This window comes from Podarcis liolepis, assembly GCF_965112155.1.
Source record: "Podarcis liolepis genome assembly, chromosome: 9".
Taxonomy (NCBI): domain Eukaryota; kingdom Metazoa; phylum Chordata; class Lepidosauria; order Squamata; family Lacertidae; genus Podarcis; species Podarcis liolepis.
The window spans coordinates 40,458,038-40,475,521 of record NC_139564.1 but is presented as its reverse complement, the minus strand read 5'-3'; positions in this window follow the sequence as shown (position 1 = coordinate 40,475,521).

Here is a 17,484-nt window from a genome sequence, read left to right as displayed (position 1 = left end):
GCCTGCAAGGCCTTGTACAGTGGTGCCTCGCAAGACGAAATTAATTCGTTCCGCAAGTCTCTTCGTCTTGCGGTTTTTTCGTCTTGCGAGTTTTTCGTCTTGCGATGCACGGTTTCCCATAGGAATGCATTGAAAATCAATTAATGCGTTCCTAGGGAAACCGCCTTCAGACCAGGTCCGGGGACAGTCTGTCCCCGGACCTCTTCTGAAGGCTGGGGGGGGGGGAACAAGGGCTTTTCTTCCCACCCCCAGCATTTAAAAAAACCCCGGGACAGCGGAGGACTTCTCCGCTGTCCGGGCAATCTTAAAATGCTGGCGGGCGGCATTTTAAAATCGCCCTGGGACAGCGGAGGACTTCTCCGCTGTCCGGGGCGATTTAAAAGCCCCTGGGAAGGCAGGCAGGGGGGACAAAGACTTTCGCCCCCTGCCCGCCTTCAGAAGGTGTTCCCGCCCCCCGCCCTGCTTCGGAACAGCGTTCCGAAGTGGGGCGGCTGGGGCAGGTCTTCCCGCCCCCCCTCCCCGCTTCGGAACAGCGTTCCGAAGTGGGGCGGCTGGGGCAGGTGTCCCCGCCCCCCTCCCCGCTTCGGAACAGCGTTCCGAAGTGGGGCGGCTGGGGCAGGTGTTCCCGCCCCCCCCCTTTGGAACAGCGTTTTAAAATGCTGGGGGTTGGGAGCGAAGCGCTGCCTTTCGTCTTGCGGGTTTTCCGTCTTGCGAGGCATTCGTCTTGCGGGGTACCACTGTAGTGGCAAAAGCGGCAATGGCCTGCAAGGTCTTGTCATGGCGGTGGCAGTGACAGTGGTTTGTTGGCCTTGCAGTGGTGGCAGGAGACAGTGGCAGAAGCAGAGGTGGTGTGCAAGGCCTCACTGAGGCAGGCTGCCAGCTTCTGCCACTTACTCCCGCTACCCTCAGGAGGACTTGCAGGCTGCCACCACTTCTTGCCACTGTGGCGAGGCCTCGCAAGCCCCACTGTTTGTGTGGCTATGAGGCCTCGCAGGCTGCCACTACTATTGCCATCACCATTGCCAGAATATTGCAATATTCTGTTACTGCCGCAAGCTCCCCCCCCCCCCCGGCTGAGGGGTTTTTTGAATGCTGGATGCCATTTTGTTGCACGTGCTGCTGCAAACTTTGCAGTGCAAAGCCAGGCCGGTGAGCCATCTTAAGTTGAGGCTGCATAGGCCTTGTGGTGCATGTGATTCAGATTCTATTCAGTTGAACCTCTGGTTACAAAGTTGGTTGGGCAGTATTCTCGAAGCTACCAGCATGAGTTTGACCAGACTGCAGGAGGACAGGAAAACTGGAGTGCCTGGAACAGGTGAGGCTGCAGGTCCCTTATTTTGGCTGCTGGTCCCTTATTTTCAAGGCTGCTGGTCCCTTATTTTTCAAATCTGTAAGTTGACAGCTATGGCGTAGTTCCTTATTTCAGATACTGTGATATATTGGTATATCGCCATGTTTAGCTGGTGATATATCACAATATTGAAAACCAGTTATTGCCCAGGCCTATTTCTCACTGCAGTTCTGCACGCATCATTTTGTCCTGCTTTGGGGTTCTTGTGACCTTTGCGCACAGCTTTTCAGAGGATGGAAGGGGCTGCATTGGAACAAATTGCTAGAAAAACCACTGTGTGCCAACATAACATTTCGGGTTTTGCCTTCAACTTGGAGAGCCCTCCTAAGGTATCATTTAGGTGCTTTGTTCTAGTCTTGCACACTTTTTTGTAATGGGTTGGATATCTTCACTTACACTGTTCCAATAGCATTTACAGGATTATATATGACACGTATTTGTGTACATAGAAATTTAATATTGCCAGTGAAATACTTGGTTTGTAATATTGGTTGTTATCAACTGAAGTCCCATAAAACCACAAGCTAGTGTTAACTTACACATGAATTGTCTATTTTGGAAAAAATGTTCTATTACAGTTAGGTATTGCAAGTGTGTGTTAATGTAATTATGATGCAGTTTAAACAAAAGTTTGACCTCGTGAAATAGCGTTTAATTTTCTCCCCATAATCTTCACAGTGGTGTAAGTGTCAACTCCCTGGGTTAATACAATTAAGGAAGTTTAATGCCAAATAGACATATTTATGGTGTGGTGTGCAAGTTTCATTAAAACATATTAAACAGCTCCATGGCTGCACCATAAGATCAGCCAGGGACCTAATTTGAAAAACTGCTCAATTGGTTAGCTCCATTTGGATTCTCCTGTATGTGCACGATAACATCTGCTCATGGAAGAGCTATAGTACATTTCTCATCAGAGCATTATGTCAGGAAAAAAACAGAATAAAAATATATTCTACTGCTTGTGGAAACGTGCAGTATGCTCTAAGTTCCCGGTTTCATCATATGTGCACAACCTGTAGCACAAAGATTTGCAGAATAGTGCTAATGGCTATGCACATGGTTTCTCATATACTTTATGAAACAATTTCTTGTAATATGTTGAGCAATCTGATACCTAGTTTTTAACTAAAATTGGTTGTATTCCAGTTGGAAAGACTAGAGCATTCAACTAATTGCTGCTTGGCTGTTGTACTTTGTTGAACAAGTCAGTATATGGTAGTGTTTCAGAAAGTAACCACCTTTTACACACTGTTGGGACTCTGCTCCAGAAACAAGAGCCTGATCTGATCCTTGGATCTCAGGCAAAATCTTTGTGCTTGGTTTTCCTAAAAGGCTCACTAAACAAGCCCCAGCAGTTAGTTAGTCTGCGACTGATCAACAAACACCACGGGTGAACTGAGATTAAAAGAAGATAGAAAAGTGCAGACCAGGAACTCAGTCTTGATGGTGAGCAGCCAATTAGTTCCTTGGGCAAATGCCAACATTTGCCAATACTTTGTAAACAGCTTTAATTATGAAACCTGTCAGATGTGAAAGATCAGGTGCACCATCATGGCACGTTTTAATAAAACAATCTGATAACGTTTGTCAGGATCAGATTGTGAGTCATAACAACAAAGGCCTCGTATCAGAGAAATCTGCTCTGCCAGCACAGCAATTTATAGAATCAGCCAATTGTGTTTTGGAGGCTGGAGTAGAATTCTGGGCCATAGAAATTTGGAGTGATAGCAGTACCCAAGATTTCAGTGGGCTTTCTCTTGAGTACTGTTTGGTTGGCTGTAGCAGATCGTAACAGAGCTCCCGTCGCAACAATTAGTGATGTCCCGTTGGCATATAATAGAAGAGCTGTTACCATTTATGAATTCAGCCTATAATACTTTAGAAAGAATAGGAGGTATAAAAATCTTGGGCAGCCTTGCTGTTCCATAAATTGTTCTTTGTCCTTCAGATTGAAAACGTGTTTTTTTAAACCAAGCCAGTATTAAAACAAGCTTCATATGGTCAAGATTACTGACTCCAGGGGTACATTCAATATTACAAGTCTGCACACATTTCATTAAGTTTTAGAAGCAGAAAAGCTTTTGGCCCTTGCAACATGACAAATAGGAAACTGCAAATAATATTCCTGCGTATTTTAATAATTTTATAAATGTCAGCAGTTGCTTTCACAAGGAACTGAGTGGCTCAAATATAGGCCTGAGGGAGGAAATGCAAAGAGCAGGTGTTGGAGAACAATGCTTACTTATTTGAACTTTTAATTAGTATTTTCAACAATCTTATTTACATTCACACTGTGGAAGGTGGTGATTAGAACAGTGATTTCCCCAGACAATAGTTTGGCACCACAGCCAGGAGAGCCATTATTGCTGCCAGCTAAGGATGCCTCTAGAAACACCTATGGCTGCAATCCTAAACACACCTAAGAAAATAAGCTCCATTAGATACAGCAGAAATTTTAAGTAAACATGAATAGGATAGCACTATATGGCAAAGGGACTGCTAAGCCAGCAACAAATTTGGTGCAATGACAAAATAAATAATTCTTAGATGCCAAGATCCAAATTTGGGGCAAGTACTCTGGTATCCCAGCAGAGATTTAAAATCACAATATGCAGCAAAGTAAAGTATGAAAATATAGGTTATTAGACCTTTAAAATATACCCTTTAAAGTGAGTTCCAAAAATGTTCCCTTAAAAGTTTGTTTCTAAAGTTTCCCTCTTCCTCCAGCATAGGGGGGGAAACCCCACACTTTTGGTATGTTAAAAAATGGTTTACTTACAAACTCTTCAAAGGTCAGATTCATGTGCTTCAGAAAAGTTGCACAGGCAGTAAAACTTAGTTCAGTTACAAAGTGGCAAAAGCTCCTAAATTATTGGTCTAGAAACCTGAGTGGCTTGTAAAAGCCATGCAGCTAGAGGCAGCAACTCAGAGCTCACACACTGGATCCACATGTAGACTGAGGGTGAACAATAGACTTGATTACCTGTTTCCAGAATTCTAGATTAAGTCTGGCAGGACTCTATGGTATTAACCCCTTCATGCAATTAATTAGATTTAAGAATGTTGGTTAGATCAGTGTTTCCCAAACGTTTTTGGGCAACGGCACACCTGTTAGCCGGAAAAAAATCTCGCGGCACACCACCATTAAAGCCCCGCCCCGTGACGTCAGCGCGCAGCGTCACGCCGGGAGGGACGCACAAAAGCGAAAGTTTTTTCCCTCCCCCTTGCCGGGGTGGGAGGAGGCAGCAGAGCGAGGGCAGCTGAGGCGGCGGCGGCGATAGCGGGCGGAGGAGGGGGCGGCGGCGGGAGTTGCTGCTGCTGTTGTTGCTGCTGCTGCCCGGACATGCCGGCCTCCTCCTCCTCCGCTGTCTCGCGCTCCTCCCTTTTGCGCGCGCTGCCCCGCCGCTCGGCACCACCACCACGGAGCCGCCCCCGGCTCGACGCGGATCCTCGCCGCCGCCGCCGCCTCTCACCGCCCGACTCGCCCGCCTTCCTCCCACGGCACACCAGCCGGTGTCTCACGGCACACTAGTGTGCCGCGGAACACCGGTTGGGAAACACTGGGTTAGATGAAGCTGGTTATCCCATAGAAATAAGTGTTGGCACAGAACAATGCTGTTGGCTCTAATAATTTTTCTTGCCTGTTTTTGTGCTTAGCAGTTTCAGTCAGATAACAAATCTGGAATGCATTTTGTATGTTTTGGTCTTTTGTTAACTGATACAAGTGTGGAAATTTAGAAAGCTCCATGTTACTTCAGAGTCAGAACTTGTTAAGTGTATTTCAAATTGGAATCAGAACTCCTATAATTTCCTCTTATCTGGTAGCATGTACTGTTCTAAATGGGTAAACTTTCCTTTCCTACCAACATGACTTAAAAGGGTTTTGTTTTTAATATTGTACATAACTATAAGAAAGGAAAACAATTTCTTGTAACATAATTGCAAGTTTTATGTGACTGATTAGGATCATAAAGCTTCAAAACAGGATTCCGGTATATGAAAACATGCAGTGCGGATTAGAGTGGGGATGTTATCATTTGTTAATGGAAGATTGGGCAACAAAACTAAATATTTTGCGTGTTAAGTAAAATATGAATATTGTGTATTCTCTGCAACTTAATCACAAATAAAAATTTAATTACTGAAGCATGCGTGTGTTTCTCTTCAGAACTCAATCCAATTAATTTATTATGTTCATGTGCAGACCTATGTCATGGTTACATGTAAATAATGCAGGAAATGAGTTCACTCTCCGGAATATGCATTTTTTTCCAGAAGGGGAAATGGGTTTTATGTTTCTTAAATAGATGTAAATATAGAAAGAGGCTTGGATCCATTCAACATATTTTGCATGTCAAAAAGGGTCTTGGAGAAATAAAAGTTGAAACAGCGGCAACTGTACGGCATGGAAAACATACTTTGCAGACTTCTGCAACTTGTGATAATGGCTTAGGGTCTGCTGTTTAGATTCATCTACCTGAAACTCGTCCATGTCCCTGAACAATTACAGATTAGAACTGGATTGGCTGAGATTTCTCAGTGGTGGCATCTTGTTTAAAGAACTTGAACAGCAGGGGTGGGGAATCATTTTGGCCCAGTGTGCCAGATTTTTATCATGTTGGCAGGCAACCTTTGACAAGGTGTGTGGAAACACCCACCTAACAAACCTGGGGTCTGCTGGGGTCCAGGGAACTACTGCGCAAAGCAGGATTGAATTCTCTGTGCATCAGTTTATAAGCGCTAGGCTCATTCCTGCTTTGTGCAAGGTTCAGGCATGCCAGACACTTCCCAGCTGAGACCTGGTTGGCATGCCCAAATTGAACTGGGTGGAATTCCCTGACTTCTGGTTTGTTACCTGGGGGAAAGAGCCAAAAGTAGAATTTCACATACAGTGGTACCTCAGGTTACATACGCTTCAGGTTACATACGCTTCAGGTTACAGACTCCTCTAACCCAGAAATAGTACCTCGGGTTAAGAACTTCGCTTCAGGATGAGAACAGAAATCGTGCTCTGGCGGCACGGCAGCAGCGGGAGGCCCCATTAGCTAAAGTGGTGCTTCAGGTTAAGAACAGTTTCAGGTTAAGTAAGGACCTCCGGAATGAATTAAGTACTTAAACTGAGGTACCATTGTATAAGGAACTGACTAGGTCATAAAATATACATTTCTAGCTTCCGCAAACCACAAACTTTTTTCCTTTGGGATAAATTTATTCTGCACATCACATTGATAGGAACAAAATTTGTATCTACTTTGAAGCAGCTGCTTTTAACAACACAATCAACTCATATTGGAAGATTAAATACCTGAGAACTAGAATGCAAGAGTAGAATTTTTGAGGTATAGATTGCCCAATGAGCTGTTTATAAATTCTTTCCTTGTGCTCTCTTATTCCACCTTGTTAGCCTTTTAAATAACTATTATACAGGTCTGATCCAAGCTGTGTTGCTATTCCAGACTCTTATGCCTGGCATGGATTCCTCATACTGGATTATACTGACCCAAAGCCCTGTTAAATCACCATGCCAGTATTGGCGGCTCGCCCAAATTTGAGAATGCACCCCTGCGTTCAAAGGATCAAGCAGGACTTATCACCAAACACAATAAGCAATATTTGCAGTTGGCACACAGTATTAGATAGAACTCATCCCAGCGCACTCTTGTTTATGCTGGTTAGCCAGCTGGAAAAGCACCTGTGCGACCAGCCATCATCAATTGCAACTGCTGACAGAGAAGAGCTGTGCTAGCACTACCCTTTCTCTGTTGACATGCTCTGGTTGGCTAGAAGGGCCCTCTTGTCTAGCATAAACACCATGCACTGATAGAGAAGAGAAGGCAGCTTCCTCGCTAGCCAGAGTAGAAATATAGTGTTTTCTGGGAGTATCAAGTGAGCACAGGGAGACAGCTGTGGGTACCACGCAGCTTGCCCTGCACCCCCTAAGCCAGCCTGCTGCCCTCAAGTGTTGTGGTGGCCACTGGCTAAGGCTGAAGAAATAATTGAACTGCCAGCCTGGTTAGCTTCTGGACAGCCAGAAAAATATCTTGGCCCAGCCCTGGTTTGATGTCTTGCTTAGACCAGTGGTGCTGGCGTCTACTGGGGCTGACAGGGCAGAAGGCAAGGAGACCAACAATAGGAGGAGTAGGAGTAAATGATGTGCAAAGACAGCTCCTTCTGGTTTTGTTCTACAATGGGCAACACTGAGACTAAGGAAGAGGAGGAGCAAGCGGCGTAGCGTGGGTTGTCAGCACCAGGGGCAAGGCAAGTAATTTGCGCCCCCTAACCCGGGGCAAGGCAAGTAATTTGCACCCCCTAACCCCTAACCTGCCAGCTTCTTCTTGCTGCTGCCTGGTCTGGTCTGGTGTGGTTCTCTCCCGCACTCAGCTCTGCGCTGGGTGGCCACTGCACTGTCCCTCCCCCAGATAGTCCCTCGCTCTCTCTCCACACTGCACGCCTGGCACCCACCCCCTCCACAGCCAGCACTGCAGTGAGAGAGAGTGAGTGAGCCAGGTAGGGGCAGAGAGCTGCGAGTGCGAGCGTGCCCCCCCCGATGTTGCGCCCGGTGCGGCCGGCCCCCCTGCACCCCCATGCTACGCCACTGGGAGGAGCTAAGTACTTTGAGGAGGCAGGCAGGTGGGGGCAGTTTGCTGGCCAAATGAGGTTGGTGGGGCTGTGGCCTGTTTGCCCTAATGCCACAACCTCTGCTGGCTTAGACTCTTCTTGGAGAAATGGAGGAAACCTTTTGGTTTATGCCAACAATTTGACTCAATTTCTTGTAAAATTCTTGCTTTGTTGTTTAACAGTAAATTGCATTAATTTTGAGAAGCTAAAAAAAAAAAAAAAGTCCAGGTCATTATATATACCCAAAATTTCTCTGAATCCTGGTGCATAATAGTCAAATAAGTCTTTAAAATGTTTTGCCGTTGTCTTCTAATTAGACAAAAAAAAATCTGTTCTCTTGCTGATTAGGAAAATCCCCTTTTATGCTAAATTAGTATGTCCTTGCAGGGAAAAAATGAAAGAAAGTGACAATGGAAAATTTCACTTTAAACGCTTTGCTAAGTACTAACTAAAGAATACTGTAGTTACAGAGTGATAAAGGAAAACACTTAATAGCAATTATTCAAATTAAATTATGCTTAGCAGACCAGAAGCTTCCCCATAAATGTAAACACAATTCGTTTGAAGTGAACTGAACCTGTACACAATGAAGAGAAGACATTTGCATAGGATCAGAAGTGATTTGGGACACTGGTAAAAAAAAACAAGAGAAAAAAAGGTGAGTATATTGGCAAGCTTTTGATATACACAGACAGGTCTTCAGGATGGCAGATAAAAGTGTGACTCTCCCTGTTCATGCCTTCTGTGCAAGGTAACTGTTCATTAAAAAGGTCTAACTGGAATAATTTTATATACTCTTTCACATAGTTAAACTGTGGGGTTCAGTCCTACAAAGAAGGGATGGTCACCAACTTGGCTTTAAAAAAGATTAGATAAATTAGATAAATTCATGGAGGATGAGACTACCCATGGCTACCTGTCATGAGACCTCCACCATCAGAGACAGTATACTTCTGTGCAGTGCTGGTAGGGAGAACATGGCTGCACTCAGCTCCTGGTTGCAGGCTCTGACCCCTGGACGGTTAAGTCCAGTCAAAGGCGACTCTGGGGTTGTGGCGCTCATCTCGCTTTCAGGCCGAGGGAGCCAGCGTTTTGTCTACAGACAGCTTTCCGGGTCATGTGGCCAGCATGACTGAACCGCTTCTGGCACAACGGAACACCGTGACGCACAGAAATGCCGTTTACCTTCCTGCCACAGCAGTAGCTATTTACCTGCTTGCACTGGCTTGCTTTTGAACTGCTAGGGTGGCAGAAGCTGGGACACAGCAATGGGAGCACACCCTATCGCACACAGGAATTCGAACCACCAACCTACCGATTGGCAAGCCCAAGAGGCTCAGTGGTTTAGACCACAGCGCCACCCATGGGCCCTTGGTGTGATCCAGAAAGGTTTTTATTATGTTAACAGATGGTGTAGTTTGGCCCTGACTATCCTACTCATTTGGGTCACAAAGTAGGAAAAAGCTGAACAAGTGTCACAAGAAATGGAAGAGTTAAGGTTTGGTGATTTGAACAGGACATGTCAAACGTTACTAAAACCCCATACACACGGACAGACCTCTATGTGCACACAGGTTCTGTGCTGATATGTGTGTAACAGTCCCACATCCCCATCCTTCTCGTGTGTGTGCTGAGATGTTACGATTGTTGCCCAGCGTTTAAATAAGCCAAAGCTAAATTAGGATAAGCACTGAGGGTAATTTCTTTTCAAAGAGGTTACTTGAGAGCAATGTTTGCCTAAACCGATGAGCTATAATGCTGCAGTAATTTCCCCGCTCACCCCCATAGGCTGTAAAATGTATTTTTGATCAGTTTTAATGTCAAGTATAGACATTATGGCTTTCCTCCCTGCATTCTATTTTCAAACCTGCTTTTATGTGGTCTTTAAGTATGGAACTGCATGTTTCTCTAATGTTCTTTTGCAGGGGAAAGACAGCAAGCACCACAAGGGAGTGTTGACAAGATGATAATTTATCTATTTAATAAGGTTCAGGCATTTGAAAACGAAGACTAGTCACAGCAAAGTTTTCACTAAATTATTATGAATATTGGTGAAGATATCTCCTTCCAAGTACAGTTATTAGTACGTATAATGAAGAAGATTAACTTTGCTAAAACACTTGCTAGTTATTATCATGCAACTAGAGTACAGCAAAATCGACTCAATTCTCAAAGGGGCTTTTTCAAATAAGCGTTATGAAATAATGACTAGACTTTGGCTTTAGCAAATCTAGCTGCTTTTCCGTCTCTAGACAGACCCAGATTCTGCAAAGCTCTTTGTACAAAAGTTGGTCATCAGTGCCTTCATGGGGTTTCACAGGTCAAAGAATTACAAAGACAATTGTTTTGATCATTGTCAACATGCTGTGGCCTTTCCAAGTTCTTTCTGTAATATTAAATACTGCAATGTGTTTTGGCAATGTATCCAATACTGTGTGTGCAGTTTCACTCAACTGGTGGTGAAGCTTCCATCAATAAAACAGGGAGGGAAGTAATTTTTGATGATTCTCACCCCCTTCTCCTGCAGTTCCCACTCCCTTAAATCTATTCCAGAGGTTTGGGGGACCACTCCCACCCCCCCAAGCACATCTAGGGGCATGTGGGGCTACAAGGGGGAGGAAAGGATTGTCAGAAATTGTATCAATCCTTGTTATGCTGAGCAACACCATAGAACATAAAGCCCTAGATAGATAGATAAATAAACATATAACATACAACAATTAAACAATAAGCCCAAAATTCTTAAAACTCTTTTTCTTTTTCAACAAACAAAGGGTAAGTGATGGTTTCTCAACTTCTGCTGTTACAGAGTACAGTGGTACCTTGGGTTAAGAACTTAATGTGTTCTGGAGGTCCGTTCTTAACCTGAAACTGTTCTTAACCTGAAGCACCACTTTAGCTAATGGGGCCTCCTGCTGCCGCCGCGCCGCCGGAGCACGATTTCTGTTCTTATCCTGAAGCAAAGTTCTTAATCCGAGGTACTATTTCTGGGTTAGCGGAGTCTGTAACCTGAAGCATCTGTAACCCGAAGCGTATGTAACCTGAGGTACCACTGTAGTTCTAATAACCAAACACAGGGCTGGATTTGAAACACTAAGGCTGCAATCTAATGCACAGTAACCTGGGCCTAAATCCCATGGAACACAGTGTGACTTACTTGCAAGTAATATGTGCAGGTTTAGCCTGCATGGTTATATTTCTTTTCCATTCACACACACACAAACATCATTCCACCTACCAGTTGTTCTGATGGAACCTTTAAACTCCCTTGCTCCTCCTCATAGCTTATGGTAGGGAGTGGCTACAGCTGTCTGCTGCCCCTACCAAAATGATATAATATGGTTCCCTTTGCATATAGACAGCCTGCCTGCTGTGCTCTGTGCTCTGGAGCCTTGAGCTGCCTGCTTCTCAACTGGAATTAATTTGCCTTGTGCAAAAGATTGAGCAAACCGACGTGCACATGTGTTTGGGGTCGCGCAGTGCTGTTAGCTATTCCCATTACGGGAAAGGAAAATTCTTCTGCGTCTTTGCTGTGACCGTATGAATTTGGCAGAGAGGCTCTCCTTTGAAATCGCCATTCTGCTGAGGAGAAGGGATAGGCTCACACACAGGGAGGCGGTTTTTGCTTGCCCCTTCCCTCTATCCAGTGAAGGAGCCACAAGCGAATCTGGTATCTCTCGAGAGGCAGGAGTGGCTGTGGTAGAAACCACAAGAAAAGCCCCACAACATCTCTAGCAACTGCCATCGATATCCTAATAAGTGTAGAATCTTAGGGTATTAAGTATAGCTGTTAAGATGCCCCAGATATTTTCCACAATAACTTTTAAATGTGGAACTGCAGTAAAATTCATAAGCTTTTTAAGGATTAGAACCATTCTCTAAATCCTCATTTGGAAGAAAGCACTATTGTTTCCTCCTATTAAATGTTTGTTAATCTAATCCACATCTAGTTATTTAAAACCAAAGGAATGCTGCAAATTGAGGTGCTTCTATGTCGGGGTCGTTGTAGCATCCTTTGGTATTTCAATTAATATGTCTACATCTAGCTGCAGGCTTTGCTGAAAACAGACCAGGGGCTGGTGATTTGATTCTCTATAAGGGGTTGAGTGCTGGCACTGCGGTATTGGCTACAATGGAGAGAAGATCTTCAGTGGATCTGCGGCAACAGATCAAGTAAAAGCTCCTCGCCATGAAACGAGGAAATAGAAGATTTGAGGTCCGATTCCTCATCTTTAAACACACACGAACGCCTATAAACATACATAATAAGCACATGTTATTAAGTGTCTTTGCTATGTCTTAATGGGACTGTACTGGATGTAGATTTATCAACTGGCCCAGCACTAATGGCAGCTGCCCAGGAATGTACTGACTTTTCCTGGAGGTAGTTTGGAACTAAGAACAACTTGATGACTTGGAGCCCCCTGTGGCATTGAAAGGGAGAGGATGGAACTGGCTCATTTATATAATAGGGTCCCCAACTTTTTGGGGGACCGGGGACACATCAAAGAAACTGTTCTGGGTAGCACAAAATACCAATTTTACAAATGTAAATTTTACCCATGTACATTCTGTAGGGCCAGTGGTGTAATTAAAGCATTTTAGAGTTGATGCTCTTACCTGGGGAAGGGCTTCTTTAGATGATAATGTGCATTACTTCAAAATGTGGAAAGTGTGAGTTAACGTTGCTCCTCTTCTGTTGCCTGGGGCCATGGACTTCGGCCTCAAAGTTCTGCCCTGATGGCATCACTGAGCAGAACTTCATTAACAGATCTCTAATGTATGTATATGAGAGCCAGTCCAGCCTTTGAAAGTCACACATCAGTAACTAAAAAACCCAGAAAAGCTAAGCTGTTTTGGACACACAAAGCATTAAACAGGTGGGGCAAAAAAACCCAAAAGAACCAAACAAACCGCACAATGCTTAATTCTATTTCCTTGCCTGTTGTCACAAGATGGCAGTGTTTCAGAATTCGTTGCTGATTGCTCTGCTGATGTACAATATTACTTTCTTTAGGTATCAATATAGACATTTATCCTGGATTCATTTTTTTAAAAGTACTTCATCATTGCACTGGTTCTTGTTAGGCTACAGTTGTAGAATTAGTATATTCCTAAATATACTAGGAACATTTTGTGTATATTTTTCATTAAAAACCAGAAAATAATTGGACTGGACAACAGGAATCAGTGGAGCAACGGAAACCATAACTGCATCCCAGACCTTGTTTTTGGAAGTGTCTCTCTCCCCTTTGAGTCCAATGGGTGAAGGTAGCTGGGAAAGAGGTAAATGTAAGAACTAGTTAATTTTATCTGGGATATTGTAGATGGGAGAATTATCTCCAAGGGCACAATTAGCAGCATAAAATGGCTAATTTAGCTCATTAAAATGTAAATCTTCTCAAGTCATTAGTACACGTAAAAGGCAATCCGGGGAGACTAATAAGAATAAAGCTTAAAATCTCTCTCTCTTTAAAATATAATCCATGACGGGAATTAAATAATTAAAATAGCTGTTTTAAATATGACAAATGAACATCTATTCTCAGAAGGTGGAAGAAGCAACAAGGGGGTCATCCCTCTTGGAACCTGGTCCTCACCAACAGGCAGGAAAGGTTCAATGAACTGGGAACCTTGGGAGGAAGTGATCATGTTTTTTAGGTTTCATTTTACAAAGGAAAGGGAAAACTAAGCGTGGTCAGACATGCACTCTGGACTTTAAGAAGTCTGATTTCAAAAAGCTTAAGGAAATATTGGGTGAGATCCCCTGATCAGAAATACTCAGAGAATGGATCCAAGATGGGGGTAAGTTTCTTAAAGGTGAAATACTGAAGGCACAAATACTGGAACTGCATTAAGATCACAGATTTTCCACACCCAAATCCACTCCTGTTAGCCCACCACCCATATTTTTCCATTTCAGCAGTATAATTAAGGGGAGGGGGAGATTCGTTTTGTTGCCCTTGTTAACAAATTATTTCAGATCTACACCCAAAGATTTAACACTTTACCCTTCTCTACCTGTTGCCTAACCATGCTTTAACCATCTAAAGTTTACTAAACCCCATCTAAAATTTACTAAACCTCAGCTAAATCTGCTCACTCCTTCACAGTGTTCATTGCCATACATGACCATACGAACATGGGCTACAGTATGTTCTTAGGAGCTATCTATGATTCTGCCTAAGGCTGCGAAGTTGGGCTGGATGTGCACTGTGTGCCATTTTGGTATACTCTCCTGAAATTCTGTGTGACAAACAAGATATAATCAAAATAACTTCGTCAAGATCATAAAAAGATATAATAATAATAATAATAATAATAATAATAATAATAATAATAATATTGAGTTGATGTCAGTGGCAGAAGCGCCAGAGGCAGCAGGCAGTTGTGGAGTTTTTGAACATTTTTACAAAGATGAATTCGCCATTTCCAAAAGTTTGCATTTTTTTTAACCTGAAAGTTGGATGGATAGCGTAAGAGCCAATACCCTTTCTCAAGGCAATCCCTAGGGCATCTTCCAAGAGCATAGTTGCCTGTAATAAAAACAAAAGCAGTCAGGAGGAACACAACCAAAGGAGCGATAGTGGGAGTAGTAAATGATATATAGATCTCAAGAGAAAAGAAAATTGTTTTGTAGGAGAGTCTAAGCCTGCCTGGCTGAGATAACAGTGAAGTGTTCTGCTGAAAAGAAGACTAATCTCTTGCAAAGGAGATAATGTAATGTGGTATTTGTCCTGTTTGTTCACATTTTGTCCTGTTTTACATCAGTAGTATTACAAAAGAGCAAGGACATCAGAACTCAGCGGTGACTGATCATCATATTCAGCGTGGTGAAAACAGAACCTTGAAAGTCAGAGTTGTGTATAGAGGCAGCCCTGCCGTTACATGGGGCTTACATCCCAAGGCACAGCACACGTTGGTGAACTTGTGTATAACTGAAACCCAATGAAAAAGCCTGCAAACACCCTGCTCCACCCTAGCCCTTTTCATGATGTTTCTGTGACATCTTTATGACGTTTCTGGGTCACTTTAGGGTTCAGTGCGGTGCGCATATACATGGCCATGCACTTATTGAACAGGCACAAACAAGGGACTGCCTGCATACTGGAAAACTGGAGAATGTAAAAGCTCAGAAGTAATCTTATCACTCAAGATGGCCCCAACATTAATTGGGGTAAGGTAGTGCTTGAGCATCTACTTTGCACACTCGAGCAAAAATGTGGTCCATGTGTGCATCTTCTGTGTGGCATGCTTCTTTCAGATGTCTGACCTACCATGGCTACGATCTGGCCAGTGGGGCTGCAAAAGATTAAAGCCCCCTGTCCCCATGCTTATCAGGCTGAGGGGCTCCTGTGCTTTTAAAATAATGATAATCTATGCAAGACAAACTATGCGACAAACTTCACGTCTGCTTTGGCTCTCTGAGAATTTAAAGTAGGGATGATTTTTTGCTTCAAAGACCAAGGTCAATTTTATCAACAATAATAACGAAATGCAAGTGCATTCGCATATAATTACATCTTCAGAAAACGGTTTCTGGCCCTCAACCGCGTGGTCCTTGAAAGTGTGTGAAATATATTTGGATCAGAAAAATAAATAAGCAGCCTAATTCTAAACACATTTGCTTGGATGCTAGTCCCACTAATTTCACTAGAACTCACTTCCAAGTATGCATGGTTTGGACTGGAGCCCAAATCAAAGAGGCTTCCATTAGCTTCAGACATGAAGACGTCTAATAAGGCTCTGCATTGCAGGACACACCTGCAATTAAAAAGGGAATGGCTCCCATCAAAGCTCAGTCGACTTCAAAGCAGTCTGCAGGTTTGTTTGAATTAGAGGGGAGACAAATGTGCTGCTCAGAATTCCCCACTACAAAAGATGAATATTCATTAGACATTATCAGAATATTTGGTCTCCAGTGGTCTACTCTATGCTGTATACTATATGGAAAAAGATGGGGTGGTGTTTTCTCTCTTCTCCTTTCAGATTCAACATCTGGTTGTGATGTGTTACTTACACAATTCCAAAACGAGCAAAGCTGAGGTTATCTAATGCTTTGAAAAAGGCTAGAAATCCAATCTGATACAACTTCTTTACATTGGGAAATGTGTCTTTGTTCAGGAGAAGACACTGAATAAAAAAAAATATATAAAACTGAAATCTACTTTTTAAAACTATCTCCTTATTAGGAATTGACTGTACTTTAAAGCAAATTACTAAAACGACATGATTTTGAAGGACAGTCCATTAAAATCAGTGCAGCTCACTTCCAACAAATACGCAAGCCTATTATCCTCGCAAGCCTGTAATATGGTGATTACCAGATGTTGTCACTATGGTTTGGATCTGAAGACAAGTTAGCTTCATGAACTTCCTGGATGGAATGCTGCCTGATCCTGCCTGCAGCCACTTGTACCTCCAGAAGACTGTCCACAGGGTTGGGGACCCTCCTGAACAATATAGGATGATGGTGGTGGGAGGATTATATGGAAAATATTCTTTCTGTGAATTTCCTTAACAGTGTAATCCAATTCCATGTCAGACCACATTCACACCATACATTTAAAGCACTATGATACTAATACCACATCCAATGGTCATGGCTTCCCCTAAAGAATTATGGGAGCTGTAGTTCGTTGAGGGTATTGAGAGTTGTTAAAAGGTAAAGGGACCTCTGACCATTAGGTCCAGTGGTGGCCGACTCTGGGGTTGCGGCGCTCATCTCGCTTTATTGGCTGAGGGAGCCGGCGTACAGCTTCGGGTTATGTGGCCAGCATAACTAAGCCGCTTCTGGAGAACCAGAGCAGCGCACAGAAACGCCGTTTACCTTCCCACCAGAGCGGTACCTATTTATCTACTTGCATTTTGAAGTGCTTTCGAACTGCTAGGTTGGCAGGAGCAGGGACCGAGCAACGGGAGCTCACCCTGTTGCGGGGATTCGAACCGCTGACCTTCTGATCGGCAAATCCTAGGCTCTGTGGTTTAACCCACAGCGCCTCCCGCATTAGGAGACCTCTATTCCTTTCACAGATGTTTCCAGTGAAGAGGGATTGATTATTAAACCACTCTACTCATCCAGACTTCTCCCCTTACCCCAGGGGCCTGCCAATTATTTATGAAAACATGTCTGTATCACCTTCCACCAAAAATCTTGATAATCCAGGCCAGTGTCAAATTTAGCATTATTTGCTGGAACTAAGCCCTAGCAAATGTCTGGGAACACAAATTAGGCCACATATGATGAAAGTAGGCCAAGGACCACATCTGACCTCTGGATGTATCTCCGTCCTAGATTAGAATGCAGTCAAATTTGGAATGGGGAACTTGTGGCCCAAATTCAAATTCCGACTCAGCCATGAAACTCAGTGGGTGATTTTGGGCCTGCCATTCTCTCAATCAGTAACCTCACAGGGGTGTTGTGAAGATGGAGCAATCTCAGCTATGTATGCTACCCTGAGTCCTTTGGTTAAAAATATGAGTAATATTTGCAGTCTGGTTCCTGACAAACC